This window comes from Nanorana parkeri, unplaced genomic scaffold (assembly GCF_000935625.1).
Source record: "Nanorana parkeri isolate BGI_ZX_2015 unplaced genomic scaffold, ASM93562v1 scaffold175, whole genome shotgun sequence".
Lineage (NCBI taxonomy): Eukaryota > Metazoa > Chordata > Amphibia > Anura > Dicroglossidae > Nanorana > Nanorana parkeri.
The window spans coordinates 1,796,164-1,812,703 of record NW_017306443.1 but is presented as its reverse complement, the minus strand read 5'-3'; positions in this window follow the sequence as shown (position 1 = coordinate 1,812,703).

The window sequence follows — 16,540 nt, the reverse complement described above, 5'->3', positions numbered from 1 at the left end:
CCAAGAGACAGCACAGTCTCCAGCAGCTGTACATCTGCTATCCTGGAGAAGGGGGAGTGTAGGAGAGAGGAAGGAGGAGAGGGGAGCATGGTACTCACTTGCCTTGCTGTGCCTGCGTGTTTGTAGAGACTAGCACACACAAAGGTGACTCCATAGGACCCTGCACGGTAAACCAGGATATCAGGACCAGTGCTCAGGGAACCAGCTGATTCTGCAGGAAACTAAAACTTTGAAACATCAAGGAGCAGCATTCATTGTTAGAGATTTAATCAGCATTTGAAATAGTTTTAAAGCCGTTTGACCTTAATATCACTTTAAGGTTAAAAGTGGATAGAATTACCTAAAAATTACCATGTCTGGGGCCAGCAGTATAGCTCGTATAAGCAGTGAACTGCACCTTGCATGCTCTATTTATCTCTATGGACATGTTCCTGTGTATTTTCTGACCTCCAGTTTCTGTTCCTGTAGTTATACTTACCCACGCAATGCCTTAATGACAGTTGCATTCACATATGGCCTCCATAGGAGCCCTTAGTTTGCCAAAACAATGCAGTCTGCTCATACTAAAAGGAAGTGATTTCATGTAATTACTTTTACTCTACTAGGTTCTGTTTACTAAGCAAACAAAATTGCAGAAACAATTTGAAAAATAATAGTCACAGGCAGTTTGCATTAGGGCAACTTTAACATTGAAGAGCATTGATTTAAGTGGTTGTTTACTGCAAGGCAACCCTCTTAACGTTTTCATATTATGCTTTTATTGTTGTTAGTTGTTGTTGTGATTTGTAATCTAAAGGCAAAAATGACAAATCAATTAATTCAGAGGTGCCCTGATTTCTGCAATTGGCCTTTTACTTTTATCTATGGTCCGGCTATTGCTTTGATTAAATGTCATTACTGCTCCAGCAGCATACAACGTCACTGAAGTATTTTTGTCTTTCTGCTACGCTCGAAAGAACTGTGTGTTCTTCCTGACGTCACTCTCCTGGCTCAGTTCATTAGTGGAAGTCAAAGAGCACAAGGCCATATTACTAACTGCAGAGAATACTCTTTAAATATTACAGTTTTCAAAGTTTGATTTCTAGTTTCATAGTTCTATGGAATACTGTGACATTAAAGAGAGTACTTATACTTTAAATCTGACCTCTCTCCCTGTGCTGGTGGATTCAGTTCTCACAAGCTTTCCAAGGGCAATATGGCCAAGCGGGCTCACCTTTTCACAGGTCCCGGGGATGAGAACCGGGACCTCTCTGCTCATCCCATCAGTGGGTTATGAGCGCCCAAGGCAAGTATTGCATCCCCCTACTCCATGGACCGTTAGCACTCCCTTAGCCTCCCTGAGTATAGGTGCATCCCTGCCTGTACCCCAATAAAGGACTACATGTCTAATGCATTATACATCAATGCAGAATAATATGAAGCTACATACCCTGTGCTGCTCCAGGGTGCTGACCTGATGTCTCCAGAAGAGAATCTTAGGTGGCTATGTGGTAGGAGGGCTGTTCAGGTTCTATGGTGGGCTGTACAGACCCTCAGGTGGCTTACAGGTTCTATGGTGGGCTTTGCAAATTCTTGGGTGGCTGTGCAGGTTCTTTTCTGTGCTGTGCAGACTCTCAGGTGGGCTGTGTGGGGTTAAAGGTGGTTTGTGCGGTGTTAATGGTGGCTGTGCAGCTCTCAGGGAGCTCTGCGGGGTTAATGGTGGCTGTGTGGCTCACAGGTGGTCTGTGCGGAGTTAATGGCAGCTGCGCGGCTCTCAGGTGGTCTGTGTGGAGTTAATGGTGGCTGTGCGGTTCTCAGATGGTCTGTGTGGAGTTAATGGAGGCTGTGCGGTTCTCAGGTGGTCTGTACAAGGTTAATGGTGGCTGTATGGTTTTCAGGTGGTCTGTGCTGAGTTTATGGTGGTCTGTGCAGGGTTAATGGTGGCTGTATGTGTCACAGAAAGTGCAATACTTTGTTCAGGCGTCAAGCCTATTGCTGGATAGAAGACAATACTGTAATCATTTAATCACAGAAATAGATTATAATAGGGAACATTACAGTGTAATGTTCCCATATAAAATCCATTGCTCTAATTAAATGAAATTACAGCCCAAGACCCCCAGCAGCACAATCACCTCCCCCCTCGTGGCCATTCAATCCTCTATTCCGACTCACCCTGTACACTGAAATGCACGAATTGGAGAGGTCGACAAGTTGGAAGTTTCGATAGAACACCAGAGCCCAACAGCATCCCGGCCACACAGTGTGCAGGGGTGGGGCATGTAACACAGACACACTCTCCTCTCCCGCTGCCTGTTACTAGGGACACAGCTGGGAGAGTATCTGAACTCGTTGGACCCCACCCCCTTGCTGATCCCTGGACTAAACAATATTCCGCCAAGGGCGGGTGTGCCCAGGACCAAACCCCACTGGGCCCCCCCCCCCCAGCCCAGGGGCTCTGGTACAACCCGCAGTAGTTCTGACCGTGATGTGCACGCGTCAGGGATCGAGAGCGGCGATCACTCTTCTCAGCTCTTTCCTCTCAATGAGCCCCCCCAACCACCTTGGGCCTCGGGGCGACCGCACCGGCTACACTGCCAGTAGTTCCGCCCCTGTATGGGTGTATCCTTCCTGGTATGAATTGTGGGAGAACCCCATGCTTTTTTTCATATTGCTTCTGCGGACCGGTTAAAAATTATTTTTTTTTTTTTTCCAATGTCACTTTGCTGCAAAAAAAATTATTTTGTAAATACTATTGCATCTGATATTAGCGAAAACTTTCTGATTTGTCCAAATCCAAATTGACTTTTGGACCTGAATCCCAAAATAATGAAAAATCTGGAACAAAACAAAACACATTTTTTGTCGGCCCACATGTCTAATGCCAGCCATATGGGTCACCTGAAGTCTTGCAGCTGCTGCTCTGCTTGATTGACAGACACTGTTACAACAGTGTAGGCAAAACAATGGCTTGCTAATAATGTGAACACTAAAATTGGCTGTAATGACTCCCAGCGAGAGACAAAGAATATTTGACCAGAAAAGATAATAGCCCAAGAACATTTTGCCCTATTCTCACAACAGTCTGGCTAATTTAAACAGAATGAATGTACATGATGTTTCTCTGGACGAATGGCTATGCAAATTTGTTCTAAATAGACCCCTAATACAGTGATATAGTACTTTTCTCCAAGATAAGAAGGAGGTCTAATTAGACTCCTAGAGATAACACAGGAAATGTGCACAGGGCAGAGGACAGCTTTGAATCATGACATGATCAAAAGGTATTTTTTAGCACTTATCGAACACATACCAAAACAATTTCAAGGGTACGCAGAAGCAATCTGGCGACAGGTAAGTCGCCAGGATCGCTTCTGTTGTAAAGCCGACAGTCGGCTCTACAAGTTTAAACAGACTCCCGGTGGCAAAAGTCCCCGGGAGTCTGTTTAAACAGCCCCGATGCTGGCGACGTACACTGTACGTCGTCAGTCACGAAGGGGTTAACAGACCAAAAGGATTTAAAGTATATTTCAACTTTTGCAGCCAAATTGGGATGAAACCTAATTTAGATCACAAGACTGCTGCCAAAATAGAGTAGGCCAATTCACCTGTATACCTAACCATTTTGCCTGGACTGTGCTTTTAACATTTTACAAGAATTATTACAATAAACTGTACAAGAATGCATTTTCTTACAAATCACTGATTTTATATGAATGTCATGGTTCATCTACTTTTTAGCATATTTTAGACATGTTTTCTCAATAGTGAAGCAGTTGCTTTTATCACGATTAAACATATTCTCCAATGCACAGAGATGTTTATGAACCTAGGAAATGAGAGTGCTTGGGATCTTCATATTAGGGACCTTGGCAATGGCCAGCTTTTTCTGTGAGCTTGGAGAATTGAGGAATTTTGATTAGAGACACATCAAGGCCAAGCGGGAAATATTCCAGGAATGGTTTCAAGTCCTTATAAGTCAATGTAATCATGAGTACTACATAAAATATTAGAGAAAGATAGTACTGTACATGGAGTAGATTGTTCACAAGGTTTATCACTAAGCACTTTAGGTATGTTTTTACCCTCAAATTGTAGAAGATAGATAGATAGATAGATAGATAGATAGATAGATAGATAATACCTACATAGCATGACAGACAGACAATGTTACGAAAAGCCTCGGAGGCGGGGACTCTTCTATAAGGTCACTCCGAATATTCCTCAGCCCACATGACTAGACTAAACCCTTCAGTTATTGGTAAAGGCAGAATAAATATTCATAACCTAATACATTGCTAGTTCTCGCTCTAACTACTGGAAACACTCAACAGCACCAGGAAAAAATCAATCACCTGAGCTTATGAGAAACCCAACAAACACAGATAACATAATCAAAGCTCAGGCTGGCTACAAGAAAGAGCCAAAATACCACCAAACCTATGCACAGGTCTGATGAGCAGCTAGAGAAGTGTTTTTGGTTGAAGTGTTTTGCTAGTAAGAGGGAGTGCCACTAGTTACTAAATTAAAAGGGCAAATCAACTGCCTCTGTCAATGACCTTAAGTGTATGTAAATCCTAGAAATAGACTTCTCTTATCTGGTCATTTTTGGTTTGTTAATTGTGCTATTAAAAGTGTTTTGTTATATAGGTTTATTAAGTGCAAAAAAAAAACGTTGATCCTGCCAGAAACCTTTCTATGCTGCATTCTTAACAGTTACTTTGTGCTCAGCTATCTCTGAGGACTAAATAACTCCACCCACCTATCCACTTATGTCATAAAGAAGAGGAAAGGGGAAGATTCCTATAGATAGATAGATAGATAGATAGATTTGTTTTCTACGACCAATTCCAATTTAAATTTTACAAGCACATGCTTTCATAAAAATAATTTTTGCAACTGAGACACTACACTCCAATTGCAAGCAATGGCTCATCAGTCTTTACGTATCATACCTAAATACATAAATTAGACATGTGCACTGCCAAAAAATTTGTTTAGTTTAGTTTTAAATTCGGATTTGTGTTATTTCGTTTTTCGGGATTCGGGTGTGAAAGTCAATTCGGAATTCGAATGAAATTCGGTAGCGGTAGTTCGTTCGAACGTTCGCTTCGTTTTCGTTTCTTATTCGTTTCGTTCATTCGTTTGTTAGTTTGCAGCAAAGTGACATTTGAGGGGGAAAAAATGTTTTCTCCTTCTCTAATGTCACTTTGCTCCAACGAACTAAACGAATAAGAAGCGAACGTTCGACCGAACTAACGCTACCGAATTTCGGAAACGGAAATTCGGATTCGTTTGCATTCGTTATATCTGTAATTCGGATACATCCGAATGTCCAAATTTCCGAAAATTTGTCCGAATTTCGATTCGGAACGAAACGAATCGCACATGTCTAACATAAATATCATTTATTAAATAAGTCACATTTCAGAGACCGGGTGAGACAGACAGAGATGTTGAAATCTGCAAAGTTTGAAAAATATGTATATGAATGATTATTCATGTTCCTCAGACTTGTCAAATGTAGCAGATGAAGGTGTAATCCAGCCCGCACCTTTACATAAGCAGTAGAATGAAAGAGTTTGAATCCAGAGATATATTTTTAACATCTTGCAAATTTGTCATTCATCCATTACACATTATGTGATAGAATACGAAGTCACACGGTGTCAGCTGAGAATTACTCATCCGCTTAATATAGATCTATTCAGGTAAATACTGAGCATTTGCATCATAGGAACATATGTTAAAACATTACTGGATACATGATTACAAAATGAAGATCTTAAAATTCATATGCTTAAAAAACTGTTAAAAGAGTGATAACCATAGATTGGCAAGCAGGTTTTTGGGGGAGTTAAAAAGCAAATGTGGGTAAAAAGAAGGCTGGGACCAAGTAATGCTATCTAGTAAACCTAGCAACTGTATTAAAGCTAAATTGTTTGCTCTTTTTCTGAATGCCTTGTAATCCCCTGCAGAATAGCATATAGTTCCACAGAGGGTACGAAGGAGGGCAGTAGGAGCACACTCCCTGACATATGTGCTGTACAACTGTCTCTTTTCCTGCATCACCAATTACATTAGACTTCCTATTGGAATTTAAATGTGGTTGGTGGGTGTGAGAAACTTCTCATTGTTTTTTTCCTGATCAGATTTTTGTGTGAGATCTACTTTTTGGGGTATTCCAGTACCAGCAGAAGATGTGTACCAGGATTACAAGATTAAAGTAGCACTAAAGCCAAAATGTGTTAATTGTGGATAGAATAAGGGGGGGGGGGGGGGGTTAGAACTCCTGCCAGTTTTTATTTTTATCATGTGTCCCTCTGGGGAGATTTCCCTACACGTCTTGTCCTAGAGCCACAAAAGGAAGTTGTGTCCAAAGTAAGGGAAATCCCCTCTTAGACAATTGTCACCAGAAGTATTTTCCCCATTGGAATATTTAACTTCTATTCCTGTTGTACATTTAAGTATGCCCTTAACATGAACACATGTGAAATGTGAATTTAAAAAAATCCAACCAGCAATAAAGTAAACCATGTCCTTTAGGGACACCTATGTTTTACCATGCCACCAAGAACTGCAGCTTCATGGCACACTTTGTGTGGTATTTTTGTTAGCCCACAGAAAACTGTCCCTATGATGAAAGAGCCGCCTTATTGTAGTTGCCCCTACAATTCCCAGTCCTCCCCTACCTCACACACTGACTCGGCAGTTATTCTCTTCGGGAGCATGACACTAATTTTCCAAAATGGACACACCAACTGTAGCAGCATTGCATCACATTGTGAGAATGCACTGGTAAAGCTTTAGTCCACCCAGCACTGTGCATGTTTAGTGTTTTGTAGATACTGGAGACATAACATACCCAATGGTTTCTTACATCTAGTTTGGACTCAAGTGTCAAGATCTCTGAAGTTGCGTTTTCAGCTCTACAAACCTGCCATGATCATTGCACAAGCTTTCCACTCATACTTCTGGATTTTTCATTTATTTTTTATCATGGAAAATGCAACAAGCAGACAGGAAACATTCCATGGTGGACAGGAACATTCAAAGCATCATGGTGGGTAGGAACAGAACCAGGAACTATAGCTGGAGTCCCCAAGAGGTATAAGAAGCTCATTGACCCCACCTATAAGTAACTTCTCAGCCAAAGATACCACACACATGATTTGTCTTAGACAAACATTTATACTGTAAATGTTTGTCTAAGCCAAACCTTCAGTAGTCAACACAGACAGTTGGGGGAGGAAGTAAGTGACAGGGACCCCAACAGTACATCCTTGCTAAAACCAGGGGTAACAAGGGTAACAATAGTGATCAGGATCTGTATAACTGATGTCCTCCCCTAGAGAACAGCCAGATCACACAAGGCAAACCAGGAAGGAGCCTAGGGATATGTGGATGTCCTCGGGCTAGCTACAGCCTTTATGCTCCTGCAGTAAACCATAGGGATATTGAACTGGTCAAAGTTGTGCACCTGTCTGTCTCTTCAAATAAGTGGATGGATGGGCCATGTTACTACAGTCAATGTAAATGGGACGGCTATTCAGTGCCTATTTAGTCTTTATGAATGTTAGTCGAATGGAGGTCCAAAGTTGTTACCTTCCCTAGTATCCCATTTTGCCTTAAAGGAGAACTATGGGGTCAGTGTTTTTCCCCATAGTTCTCCTTAGGGTAACGGGAGGACACAAACTAGCGTCCTCCCGTTATCCTAAGCTCAGTATACCGCGAGCTACAGCTCGCGGTATACTGAGACGCCGCAGCCAGAGCGGATCCCGACTTAGACGACGGGATCCGCCCAGCTGTGTGAGTGACAGCTGGCTCTGCCTATCTAGAGGCAGAGCCAGCTGTACCCGCCCCCTCCCCCGTCCGTTCCGCCAGTCAGCGCTGGCAGATCAGAGCGGGGAGAGGGAAATCCAGCCCTTCCCCCTGTCACGGCAGAGAGCCGTGACAGGATCAAGAGGTGAGCGAACCCGGTATGTGTTCGCTCACTGTTTTTCCCCATAGTTCTCCTTAGGGTAACGGGAGGACACAAACTAGCGTCCTCCCGTTATCCTAAGCTCAGTATACCGCGAGCTACAGCTCGCGGTATACTGAGACGCCGCAGCCAGAGCGGATCCCGACTTAGACGACGGGATCCGCCCAGCTGTGTGAGTGACAGCTGGCTCTGCCTATCTAGAGGCAGAGCCAGCTGTACCCGCCCCCTCCCCCGTCCGTTCCGCCAGTCAGCGCTGGCAGATCAGAGCGGGGAGAGGGAAATCCAGCCCTTCCCCCTGTCACGGCAGAGAGCCGTGACAGGATCAAGAGGTGAGCGAACCCGGTATGTGTTCGCTCACCTCCCAATCTACTGAGCCGACCTGTGACAGTCTCATTGTCTTTTAATCTGTCTCTGCCCAAAAGAGGTTGGTTAGCATCTGCATATCACCACAAGTATGCGATCATCTGCTAACAAGTCAAAAACAGCCAGCAAAACAGTAATTGCCTTGTCAGGTTTATAGGCTGTCTATATTAATGCCAAATCATGGAAGGTTTTAACTTTACACCTAGAAGCCCACAATGAAATGTTCTGTAATGCAAAGTCTTTGCTCGGCTTATATATTTGTTCTATGTGTGAAAGCAAAACAATCATAAAATCAACTTGACAGAAAAAAATAAGTTAGTTTTAATATTTTTCACAAATAACCTAATATCCCACAAGTGACCTGCTGCAGCTATAAAGAGCAGCCCTTAAACATGCCTGCTTTCAAGGCCCTGCTGTTATGACCGAATCACAACCATTCTGACAGGCAAAGCTCCAACACTTCATTCACACCATAAGCCTTGACTGGTGTTTTTCAACATCTGAACAACTCCAGTCTCCGATAAGGCACATAGAAAACAATTGTTTGTGCCCCGTTCAAACCACGATGGATGATGTGTGTTGCGGTGAAGAAAAATGCAGATACTGCGCTGCTGTGTGGCAACCTGAATAGGGTGTGGCTCAAAAGTACTTAATAGTGCAGATAGTCCACTTGCTCCAATTCTCAGACCCCATCCAACTGTGAATCACTCCACAGGTGCAGGCAAAGTCAGCTCGCTCCACCGCGCATCACAAAAAGAAGCCGCACTTCTGTGGATAACCATAGATAAAACAGTTATTTATTAAAATAACAAATACATGCTGTGGAACAACTCCCCATGTGTGCAACCTCTCAGAGGTAATTAAAACTGCTTTATACAGCACCCCCTATGCATTCACAAGCAATTAACCCTTTTAGTGCACAGGTAGCCCCACTGCAAGGGTAGTTTTTTGGGGGGGTTTTTTAAGCGTGGAGATGGGCTTTAATTCATTATACAAAGCCATGCGGCCTGCCCTCCCACATCATTTGAATGCTACTAAATGCTTGATCCCAAACCTTTGGAAAAGCACTGGGATTCCTAACTTGGCACTATGGATTTCTAAATTCAATAAGGTTATGGAATCTGAATGCTGGGTAGCCACTTGTAAAGATAAGTACAATATGTTTTATAATATATGGACCGCTTGGATTCGTTATGACTCGGGGCAACCACCGTCCTAATGTCTACTTGTCACTGGTGCCAATACCCTCGTAGGGCTGTCTACCTGTTGTCCAACTGCTCCTTAAATATTAATATATAAATGTTAATATTAATACATTGATATCACCATGAACACCTGCGTGTAACTTAAATATATGTTGTCTTCAAGCCTACGCCGTTTTGGTTGCACTATTTTTTTTTTCTTGTTTTATCTTTTTTCTTCTTCGATCATTTGTTCTTGATTCCTTTCTCTTCTGTAACTTCTTTTTTCTCTATGATGTATTTCTTACTTTACCTCATGACAGGTGACAGTTTGATATACTAATCTCACTGTATAGCTGTACTAAGAATATACTGCATTGACTGGCACTCTTTGTAAATTGTATGTTCTTGCGCCATGAAGCTTCTACTTCATGTGCCTTGGTTTCAAGCCAACTGACCTGTACATGCTTCTTATTTCTCTTTTTATTTTTTCTGTAAACTAAATAAAAATTATATTTAAAAAAACATGCTGTCAGTACTAACTATTCCCGAGGTAATACATTTCCAGATACCTTTTATTATTTAATAATTTTTTTGTAGAAATGCATCCTCTAATTTCTTACCATGTCGTGCAATAAGCTTTTTGTGTGCTGCGATGTTCAGTATCTGAATTCACGGATAACGAAACACTTCATCTCAAGTGCTGCCAACATTAGTTTTCTAAAAGACGTAGTCATTTTGATTGATCTATGTGCACTCACTGTGTGATCTCCTTCGAATATGGTATGTTAGCAACACTTTAGTGTGCAATATGTCATCCCTAAATGTAATAAAACACTGTCACTGCCTTTTTCCACCGCTGTGCACAAATAAAGTCGTTAAGGTCCAGCCACAAAGCGTAGGTTTATTTTTCATTTTTCCCTTTATTAAATGACTTTACAGATACTGTGATCTTAGTCAAATCACTTTATCCCCCTGGTGCCTCAGATGACCCATTTGCAAATGGATGATAATAAAACTGAGAGTCTAAATATAACTGCATGATTACAGCAAGCTGGAATAGGGCGATGGGTCAGTTCAATGTATAACCTATTTTACATTCAAGAGCTACTCCTTTTTCATTTTTGAAGGTCCTCTTTTAAATATTTAAATGTCTTGTTTGACTGTTGCCTGCAGAACGATAAAGGAAAGCTTCTAATACTGTATTTGCATAATTTACTGTATTTTAGAGGCTTCTGACAGGTTTGATATGACAGCTGAATAAAATGTATTTTTCTGTGTCTTGTAAGCTTTGTGCAGATTAAAGAAAACTTAACAAATGTAAATCTAATCAGCAATGATAGGGAATAAATCCAGATTATAGTGAATAGTTCCTTCCACATAGTGCATAGTTCATTAGCTGCTTTAGGGTTTATAGTGGGAACTTCATTTTAAGTTGCCTTATGCTTCTTACTTGTGATGTTTATCTAGGGAATACATGGGAGGAATCTGACTGTACAAACAAAACAAAAAAAACGCCTTCAAAGATATAGTGTATCTAACCCCAAGCACTAAAATTTCTTATACTGCAGATTACAAGTCCTTAGATGTGGTGGCTGCATTAGGTTTGCATTACTGCAAGTAATGATCTTGTTAGAAAACAGGGTCATGCCCAATGAGGCCAATTTTGGCATTGATGGAGGCACAATCAGGGGGCGGCAATGAGGGCAAATTGTCCATTTTCAGTGCAGCTCAGTAATTGTAAGATAATTGTATTCGTTTAGTTGTAGCCCTATTAGTCAACTTGCAACAACACCTTTTGAGTGCTGTCCATTATACTTTTTTTATTTGCAGTAACAATTTAATATTATAGGACAAGCTTTTGAGGGTCTACCCTATTCTTGGGCCTAGAAGAAGGGGTCAAATCAATCACCAAAAATATGTCATGAAAAATTACCTGAATTTTGAAAAAGTGTCACAGACTGTACTCAACTATACATACATAAATAAAAAAACAATGACACACATTGATAAGATTATTTACATTAAGGAGATTGTATTACCATACATTACCAAGAAAAGCAAACAGGCAGTACATTCCCTTTACATGGTAATCATATCTTATACAAGGTTGTTTTCTATTTAACTTGATATACTACTATACGTTTAGCTACTGTTTTGTAATGTATGTATCAACTAAACTATAACAACAATATAGATAATTAACATGCAGTAAATAAGTTCATTGTAGTTAAATACAGTCTTGTAACTGGAGGAACTCATAGACAGGGCATGGTAGACTTTCAACCTAGCTGATAACCTAAGCCAGGGGTGCCCAATAGGGAGTTCTACTGAGACGGCAGGACTCGTCTTATCTCTGCAGCCTCGAGTGCTCCGCCTGCATCAGGAGTTAATTCTTGTGGGGTGGAGGGCTTCAGGAGCTCTAAAGAGGAGCTGTTGAGGTCTGAGTGGCCCTCAGTGCTGGAGCGGCACCAGCCTCCCGATAACAAGAACAGGGACTCATGTAAAGAAATGCAACGGCAGCAACTGCGATGGTCCAGCAGCTTTATCCTCCCACAGGGAAAGAAAGTAATGCTCCCACTAGTACAGTTCGTTTATCACACACTCCCGTGGGATGAACGCACTGTACCGCACAATCGCCCCTACCCTGCGTTCTGGTGCAGGAGATGCTTTGAGGTGCCATTCTTTGGCAGATCTCATTGAGCTGGTCATTTAAAAAGTAGATCTTGGCACAAAAAATTGTGGGCACCCCTGACCTAAGCCAATCCTTTGTTGGGTAGAAGTCAAGTGACTGACTTTGCTTTTCTTGGCTGAGCAGTATTATTCCTTCTACATATGTTTAATACGGGATATGTCAGGGATATCTACGTAACTGATTAAATGTACATCTATGCTGAAAATAGCTAAAACAAAAATGCTATTTAGATTGTGCTTGAACACTTGTTTTTCATTGCTTTGTATACTCAATTCTTTTATCATCTGCTGTTTGATAATACTGTATGTTCAATAAAAAAGAAAGCGTCAAAAGGTTAGTCAACGTATGTCTTTTCTTTAAGTGCTTTCTCGATCTGTGCATGGCTTGAACTACATCGGTGGTTTTCTAGTTGGGTAATTATAAGATTAATCGAAATGATGTTGGTTTTCACATCGCCAGCCCAAAGGTTGAACAATTATACAGCCAGGGAATTCTGCAATTAATATGTGATAAAGTAACTACCAGTGATTAAAGACCTCTTTCTCTTGAATGGAATTCTCTGCAAGATTAACCCAATGAGAATAATTTAATTCACCAAAAATGCTATACCAAGCACAACAGTTACACCAAGTAATAATATCTACACTAAATAATTTTCAAAACCTCAATGACCCATGTAAATCAAGCTTTATATGTAAACTAAGGAACATGACGATAATGGATAATATCTGTCTGCCTATAAGCCTTTCCCTCCGCTTTTTGGAGGAACTGCACCCACCTCTCACCTGATTCTGTGCTGCGCAAACTCTTCCTCCAGGGTGTGCAAGAATGGTTACAGTAGGCTGGAACACAATGTCCTTACTCAACTGTGGCCATTCAAAAATAAGGATAATGGCAACGAATGCAAACAATTATCCTGAAAAGTGATCAATCAACATTTGGCAAGCATCGTGAAGTCTAGGTAGAGAGCTTGAAGAGGATATGGAATGTATGGATGCAACACTTGCATACATCATAAATACTTTTAAAGAATGAGTTGGTACCGAGTGAAAGATTCTTCTTCTTCTGCTGGTACAGGAAGAGGCCAGACAAAACAATCACAGTACAAAATACACACAATGGACTCCCTATCGGCCTATTTTAGTAGAACTTAAGCCAAAAAAAGGAACACAATTAAAAGCACATTAAAAGATAAAAGAAAAAAAGCAACTTTTGCAGCAACACTCTGGAGTTTCCTCCTCCTCCAATAAATGTGCCCAGTCTTCCTGCTTGAATGACGGCCAACAACATTCAACCAACTTGTTCTCAGCCCAGACTGTCATGGGCCCACCCCCAACCTGTGACTGGACAGTTAAGGAGAAGCAGCATTGTGATGTGCTCAGTTCTCTGTCACTTTGCTCTCTTCATTCCCCTTGTCAGCATATGAACTGATTGGCTGTGCTGCTACTTCTTCTGAACTGAACTTTGTTAAATTTTCTAGGTGCTAAAAAAAAAGTTATACTCATCCAATTTTTTGAGCTGGCTTGTTTTTAGACCGGGTCCCTAGACCCTCTCTCCCCCTCCTCTGCAGCGGTCTAAGAATCCTTGTGACATCACGCTGTATACAAGTGTATAGAAGTGAGGATGCTAAGGAACAGTACATCTGTCCAGAAGAGGAGAACAGAGGAGAAAGACACTTAAGTGACTGGAGAAGCAGGGAGTTTAGTATAACTTTTTTTTAGTACCTGGACACAAACAAGCGGTTAACTCGGGTAGCTTCACTGGAAGGGTTAATAAAACTTTTTCCGGGAGTTCTTCTTTCATATTTCTTACTTATTGGATTTTGATAAACAGTATGTTTTATGCATACATATGTATATTGTATTCCATCTTTGACCATTCTACTATTCTTAATATCTGCAACTCTGGAGGAGTTGTCTGGTTATTCTGCCTTTTGCAAGAATAAAAAACATTTAAATGAAAAAAAAAATTTCTACTTTATTAACTTAACCTAAAAATGTTTTTGCAAAGTATTTTTAGAGACTGCGAGATTGTCAGGATCCAGAGCACCCCCAGGTGGTGCTGGAGCCATGTCCTGCAGTTCCTGTGCTCGCCTGCGGGTGTCTCCAGCAGCCAGGGACTGTAAGGAACCTGCAGCTCCAGTACTCACCTGCGGGTGTGCCCCAGCTGTGACGGATCATCCCATCACTTGGTGCTTCCTGGGAGGGTATTTAGGCCCTAACTGCAGTCAGGAAGCTGGCTCAGTATTGCGTCGCCTGCACTTGACTGATTCCTGAACCCAGCTACCTGAATCCAGCTGCCTGAACCCAGCTTCCTAGCTGCAGACCTGTCACCGACCCGGCTTGTTACCCGACCACTCTTCTTGGATCCTGTTTCTGTACCGTGCTGCCCTCCTGTTAACGACCTGGCTTGTACCTGACCATTCTTCCTAAATCCTGTACTGTGCTGCCCTCCTGTTAACCCTCCTTGTTACTTCACTGCTAAACCTGTGGAGGGTTGAGGGGGTTAGTAGTTTTGTTTGATGGTAACAAATAAACTGTGCATAGAACCCTATCCTGTGTGGGCATATTAATTTGGTCATCCTGCGTGGGTACCTGCATGTGGTGTGAGGACGCCTGTGCATGGTACCCTGACAGAGATAGTTCAGTTAGTAAACATTGGCAATCTCAGCTGGAAAGATTCAAGTTTTACAAATAGAACAAAGTACTTTCTAGGCATATTAAAGTAACACTAAACTCAGGAGTTAAACCTTAAAAATGTATTCAAGTACCTTAACTATTAACAAAAATGTATCTTATTTGTTTATCACTGGGCGTCAAATCATCTCTTCACATTGAAGTCCGCCTTTTTCACTTTAGAGCCTCCCCTCTTTCACATCATAGTCCACCACTCCCCTCCCTTCACATCAGTAGCCCTTTTTGCATCAGAGAAATTACAAATTTAACGGTACCCATGTTTTACTTCCCAAAGGATTTGCGTTTCTACCCAATCAGTCCTAAGATTTACACAGCTCTGTCACACCACAGCCAGGTGGATGACACCACTTTCTCTGTTACTATTAAGACATTTACTGCTAACACCACCCTTCCCAAAGTTTGCTGACTGGACAGAAAAGGAGCACCTGTACAGTGGACTGCAAGAGGTTGATAAGTCAAATTCAGGTTCCTACACTGCTTGCATTTAAATTGTATTTCAGGACATTTTCTTAGATCTGGATAGATTGGTGAAGGGTTAAAACCCAAGCTGAGTTTGCCATCTTGGGCTCCATTAAAGAGATTTTTCCCTAAACATTTTCTACAAACAGGAAATTAGTGAAGTTCTCCAACAGCAACACAGTTAAATAAAATGCTTTAGTAGGGGGAGGCTATAATCCATTTCAGTTGTATATTGCTGTTGTGTTCCTGTTGCAGATTTTGCCTTGCTTCTCCTGAGTAAAACCATTGTTACCTTGGAGGTCTCTCTACCTGAGCCCTCGATAGCATTAAAAACCGATTAGAGGTTCTTATCCTTAAGGTTCTTAATACTTTATCCAAAACTTAAAGGTTGCAGCTGGACATACATCTAACAAATACATATAATAATGTATAAATGAATACAGATCTGAATTAGCCCACAGTCACACCGTAAATTTTTTTGGTGTTTTTCTAATTGTTGGGAAGAATCCCATTATTTTCAGCATGTATGTTCACACATGAGCATTTTGTCACCGGTTGCTTGTAGCTAGAAGCTCGATAAAGTGCATGAGCTTTTCTCAAGGCATCATCTTGTATTTTGGTCTTACAGATTTCTATTAAAGTAGCTGAAAAACGTGCCAAGCGTGTGTTTTTCATGCAATTTTGTTCTTTAAAATCATGTCCTCCTCCTTGTTCAAGCCTAAAAATGCCTGAAAAATGTGTTAAACAATTGACCCCCCCAAAAAAAATAAGTTTAAAAAAATGTCAGTGTGAACGGAGGATTGTGTTAGGAATTCCGTGTTTTGTTTTATTTTTTTGTTGTGTTTGCAGAGCATTGTACCAATGGATGACCTGTATTAAATCACCTGCCAGTCCTGAAAGTGATTGTTTGGCCCCTTGAAGAGCCCTGATCTCAACATCATCGAGTCGGTCTGGGATTACATGAAGAGACAGTATGATTTGAGGCACCCCACATCCACAGAAGATCTGTGGTTAGTTCTCAAGATGTTTGGTACAACCTGTTCATTTATTTAACATTTTGTTCATTGATAAACTATCAACACTTTTATTTCTGAAAGCATTCTTACTTTACAGCATTTTTTCACACCTGCCTAAAACTTTTGCACAGTAATGTGTATGTATGTGTATGTGTATATATATATATATA